The 5,595-nt window shown below is 39.6% G+C and overlaps 1 pseudogene; it reads left to right on the forward strand.

Annotated features, from left to right (window-relative positions):
- The first annotated feature begins 4,799 nt into the window (after nt 1-4,799).
- Nucleotides 4,800-5,207, forward strand: LOC100590331 (annotated as a pseudogene).
- Nucleotides 5,208-5,595: the final 388 nt, after the last annotated feature.

The following is a 5,595-nucleotide window of genomic DNA, read 5'->3' on the forward strand; positions in this document are numbered from 1 at the left end:
ATAAAACTGTGTTTTGTCCAAAATTTAAAAGCCTGACCTGCGGGTCCTTAGAGGAGAAAAAGACTTTCTGCAAAGGTGACATCTGGATTCTCTCCTTGCTTCTGCTGCTACTGCTGTTTTTACCACCATTTTCTGTATTCCCATTTCTTTGCTGCAACCGTCAAATTTTAAGTTTGAAAATATTTTATTCTGCCCTCCTGCATGAAATAGTTGGAGGAGGGAAAAGCTTATGATTTCTCAAACGGATATAGTCCTCTTATTGTAAAAGGGTTTAAAGGCCCCACCATTTCTTCCAGAAATTTTAATAAGCATATAGGAATAGCCAGCTGGCTAATCCTAGGAATATCCCTCCTCCCTGATCATTTTATAGAAAGATCCTGTGGTCAGGAAATATAAAGCTTTCAACACATTGACCACAGCTAGGATTATAGCCTCATATGGTAGAGATTTTTCCCACTGCCTTTTTCTGGGTCTTGTCAATATCCAGCCGTCCTCTCAGGGGTGTTGAAGTCACCTTCACCCTTCTCACCGGGGAGAACTTCAAGATTGACTGCACTAATGAGGGAGTCTGGAATTGAGACATTACATGTAAATCCATCACTGTGATTAAACTTAGCACGCACACTGTGTGTGCTTGGTAGTTTCAAAGAGCCTGGCTATTAAATGGCTTCATATTTTTATACCTTTTGGCACCCTCATAAAAGGACTTAAGGAAACAGAATTTTTCCTCCACAGCTACAGATGGACTAAGGCAAATCTATGCTAAGAAGCTATAAAATAAATTGAAATGTCTTAGGTTCATTGATAAATCAAGTCAGTAGCTCTGCAGAGTACTGTTAAATGTATAAAAACATATATATTAATAAAGTTATACATGTATGTAAAGACAGATATATGGGGCAACACCTATTAAATTGCAAATAAAGTAAAACCTCATTAATTCAGACTCACTTAAATCGGAATTTCTGATCTACCGAAAGTCTGGCTAAGCAGAAGTTTTCCTTTACCATATCAATGGACAAAAGACTTGCTGAACAAATCTGTAGTGTAAATAAAGTTTATAGGGAGCATATGTAGACTGTTTAAGAGAATACACTGTTGTCAGCATCCTCAAGTACTTCAGAAACACCCATTTACACACAGATAATTGAGAGTATAATTGCAAAGCATTCTTAAGTATTAACCAAAGTAGGCACTCTAAGGACCTCTAAAAGGAATCTGTAATTATTGCAGGTCCACTTCTTTTATATACTTGAAAGAGGTAAATCTTCATCCTTTTAAAAATATCCCATAGTTCAAATTTCCCACAAATGTAAGAAGCACACCTTTCTCTAGCTAATGCAAATTAATAAGCTGCTAAAACATATATTATGCTATAATACATTAATGTACTAGATTTTTTGTTTTTGCTTTTCAAGTATTTTAGCAAAATTTGGTATTTGCATATTTATGTGATGCCTATGGATGCATACTTATATTTATAGCAGTATGGGATGACAGAAAGAGCACTGAACTTATCAGCTCTGCCACTGTCTTGCAAAGTGAGCTTGAGTGTCAGCTTGAGCCTAGGTTTCCTCACCTGTAAAATCAAGAGAAGTGCTTTGGTAACCATCCTACATCTCAGACTTGTTGCAAGGATCAGATGATGTTATTTAAAGTAATGAAAGTACTTCATAAAGTGAAAGGCAAATATGTTCTAATTATTTTCTCTGCAATGGATACTTATCTTTGATTTAGAAGGAAATGAAGATGACATATATCATATTGAAATAACCAGTTATATATTTTATGTTCATTATTACCAAAAAGTGTACTGTGTCCCACTTGGGGTAAAACTGAAATTGAAGCAATCTACAAACATCTATTCATTCTATTTACCATTTAGAGTGCAGGGGTAGGCATTGAAATCATAAGATTTTTTTAGCAATTTGTAGGAATATTTTAGATTTTAAAAATCTTTGTGATTTAATGTGTCAAGTAAGCGGAGTTTAAATGAAAATCTCACAAACATACAAGTTCTAGAAAACACAGAATGGGTCAGTCCTAAGGGCAGATAAAACAGTATGTCCAAATCAAGACCTCTGTAGCTTGGATCATCTGCCTTCTTGTAGCCAACACCTAGCACAGTGGCTAGCACACACTTAACAATTATTTGTTCTACTGTGATGCCTCTTGGTGAGCTATTAGCAAACCATAGATAGATTTGCAAATGCAAGGACAATATACTTGCCCTCAAGGACAAAATACTGTAAATTTCATAAGGTAAAGGACTAGGTCTGTCTTATTTTCTGATGTAGCCCCAGATTGTAGAACTAGTGATTGTTCAGTAGAATGTGTTGGGGATTTTTAAAAAGAAGAACTTATTTAGGCTGGGCACAGTGACTCACTCCTGTAATCTTAGCACTTTGGGAGGCCGAGGCGGGTGGATCACCTGAGGTCAGGAGTTCAAGGCTAGCCTGGCCAACATGGCGAAACCCCATCTCTACTAAAAATACAAAAATTAGCTGGGCATGGTGGCATGTGCCTGTAATCCCAGATACTGGGGGAGCCGAGGCAGGAGGATTGCTTGAACCTGGGAGGTGGAGGTTGCAGTGAGCCAAGATCGTGCCACTGCACTCCAGCCTGGACAACAGAGTGAGACTCCATCACAACAAGAAGGAGAAGGAGAAAGAGAAGAAGAGGAGGAAGAGGAGGTGGGGTGGGGAAGGAGGAGGAGGAGGTAGGGAGGAGGAGGAGGAGGTAGGGAGGAGGAGGAGGAGGTAGGGAGGAGGAGGAGGAGGTAGGGAGGAGGAGGAGGTAGGGAGGAGGAGGAGGTAGGGAGGAGGAGGAGGAGGTAGGGAGGAGGAGGAGGAGGTAGGGAGGAGGAGGAGGAGGTAGGGAGGAGGAGGAGGAGGTAGGGAGGAGGAGGAGGGAGGAGGAGGAGGAGGAGGAGGAGGAGAACTCACTTAATGAGCAAGCAACTCCTAGAGGTTATGTCTTATGTAAGTTGACTAAGATGTGGTCTTTATACTCAGTCTATCATATGAAGTGACCAGGGAGACAGAATTTTATAGAACTATGGGGCAAAAGAGTAAGTGTCAAGTTATGAAATAAAGTGCTCTGGGAACATGCAGCACTGTTTTGCTATGCCAGTTGCACATTAAAATCATCTAGGGATTTTTTGAAGCAATATCAGTGTTCCAGATCAATTAAAACAGAGGATGGGGCTTGGGCACTAAGATACTAGTATTTTTTTTTGGAGATGAAGTCTCGCTCTGTCACCCAGGCTGGAGTGCAGTGGTGCGATTTCGGCTCACTGCAAACTCCACCTCCCGGGTTCACACCATTCTCCTGCCTCAGCCTCCTGAGTAGCTGGGTCTACAGGCGCCCGCCACTACACCCAGCTAATTTTTTGTATTTTTAGTAGAGACGGGGTTTCATCGTGTGAGCCAGGATGGTCTCGATCCTCTGACCTCGTGATCTGCCCGCCTCAGCTTCCCAAAGTGTTGGGATTACAGGTGTGAGCCACCATGCCCAGCCAGGCACTAGTATTTTTTTAAAAAAAATTAGGTGATTCTAATGTGCAGCCAGCAATAGAATAGTTGACAGAGAAGTTAAAAAGGAGTAATTATAACAGGTAGAGGAGTTAGGAAAGGACATTTTCTGAGGTGAAGTAATATTTATACTAAGTCTGTTTGTCTTTATGATTCCTGAAGTCCAGAAAAAATGCCAAATTTTTCTCCTTCCAAATTTTCAACAGCTCTTCTCTTAGAAGAGAAACGGATTATGATGACAAGTTCTTCCCATGCACTGCTCTTCCCAACCCTTTGAAGTTCTAAATCCCAAAGACTTAAAGTGGTACCCGAGAATCTTTAAAGTCCTAGACCACATCTCACTTCGGAAAAAGATTCAATATCTGGATCAATTCAAGATACTGAATTGATACAGATTCAATTCAACCTAGAGCAAGGTTAGGAAAAAAAAAGGAGAATAAGGACCTTGTGATTCTCAAGTGGATGAATGTTTGATATTTATCTAATTTTCTTCACTTCAAGAGTTCTTCACATGTGGGCAAACCCAAGGATGTGGATTTAATCAGGGCTAGTATGACTTGAGAAGTCAAAGCATTATCCTTATCTGTCATAAGTTTCAATCATGTTCATACTTAGTTATAATAACTTACACTCACTTTTATTTATAATAATAGGCGAATGACTTGGGCCCCATATTGAGAAGGGAAACAACAGGGTTCTTTATCTTATTACTCTGACTTTCCAATACCAACCAAGTTAGAGGAAAAATTTTTCCCTCTTCTTGCAAGTAATGCCAAAAATTGTGTACCAAAAGAGTATCCACTGTAAAGGATCTGTTTTTAAAAATAATTACTCAGGAGTAAACAGACAATCTACAGAATGGGAGAAAATATTCACAAATATCCAACAAAGGTCCAATATTCAGAATCTATGAGGAACTTAAACAATTTAATAAGCAAAAAACAGATAACGTCATTAAAAAGTGAGCAAAGGACATGAACAGACACTTCTCAAAGAAGACATACAAGCAGTCAATAAACATATGAAAAAAATGCTCAAAGCCACTAATCATCAGGGACATGCAAATCAAAACCAAAATGAGATATTATCTCATACCAGTCAGAATGGATGTTAAGAGAAAGTCAAACAACAACAGATGTTGGTGAGGCTATGGAGAAAAGGAAACACTTATACATTGTTGGTGAGAATTTAAATTAGTTCAGCCTCTGTGGAAAGCAGTTTGGAGATTTCTCAAAGAACTACCTCTTTTACCAAGGACTCGCCAACATGGGCCACGTTTGCACCAAAACCATGAAGAAGGCTGCCTGGGTCATCATAGAAAAGTACTACATGCACCTGGGCAACGACTTCCACAAGAACAAGCGCATGTGCAAGGAGATCACCATTATCCCCAGCAAAAAGCTCCACAACAAGATAGCAGGCTATGTCACCCATCTGATGAAGCAGATTCAGAGAGGCCCAGTAAGAGGTATCTCCGTCAAGCTGCAGGCGGAGGTGAGAGAAAGGAGAGACAATTATGTTCCTGAGATCTCAGCCCTGGATCAGGAGATCATTGAAGTAGATCCTGACACCAAGGAAATGCTGAAGCTTTTGGACTTCGGCTGTCTGTCCAACCTGCAGATCACTCAGCCTACAGTTGGGATGAATTTCAAAATGCCTCAGAGACCTGTTTGAATCTTTTCTGCAATGCTGTATTATTTTCAATAAATCTGGGACAACAACAAAAAAGAACTAAAAACAGAACTACCATTTGACCAAGCAATCTCATTACTGGATATATATACCCAAAAGAAAAATAAATCATTCTATGAAAAATACACATGCCCCTGTATGTTCATTGAAGCATTAATCACAATAGCAAAGACATGGAATCAACCTGGATGCCCATCGACAGTGAATTGAATAAAGAAAATGTGGTACATATACACTGTGGAATACTATGCCGCCATAAAAAGGAACAAAATCATGTTCTTTGCATCAACATGGATGCACCTGGAGGCCATTATTCTAACTGAATTAATACAGAAACAGAAAACCAAATATACTTCATATTCTCACAAGT

This window comes from Nomascus leucogenys, chromosome 22a (genome assembly GCF_006542625.1).
Source record: "Nomascus leucogenys isolate Asia chromosome 22a, Asia_NLE_v1, whole genome shotgun sequence".
NCBI lineage: Eukaryota > Metazoa > Chordata > Mammalia > Primates > Hylobatidae > Nomascus > Nomascus leucogenys.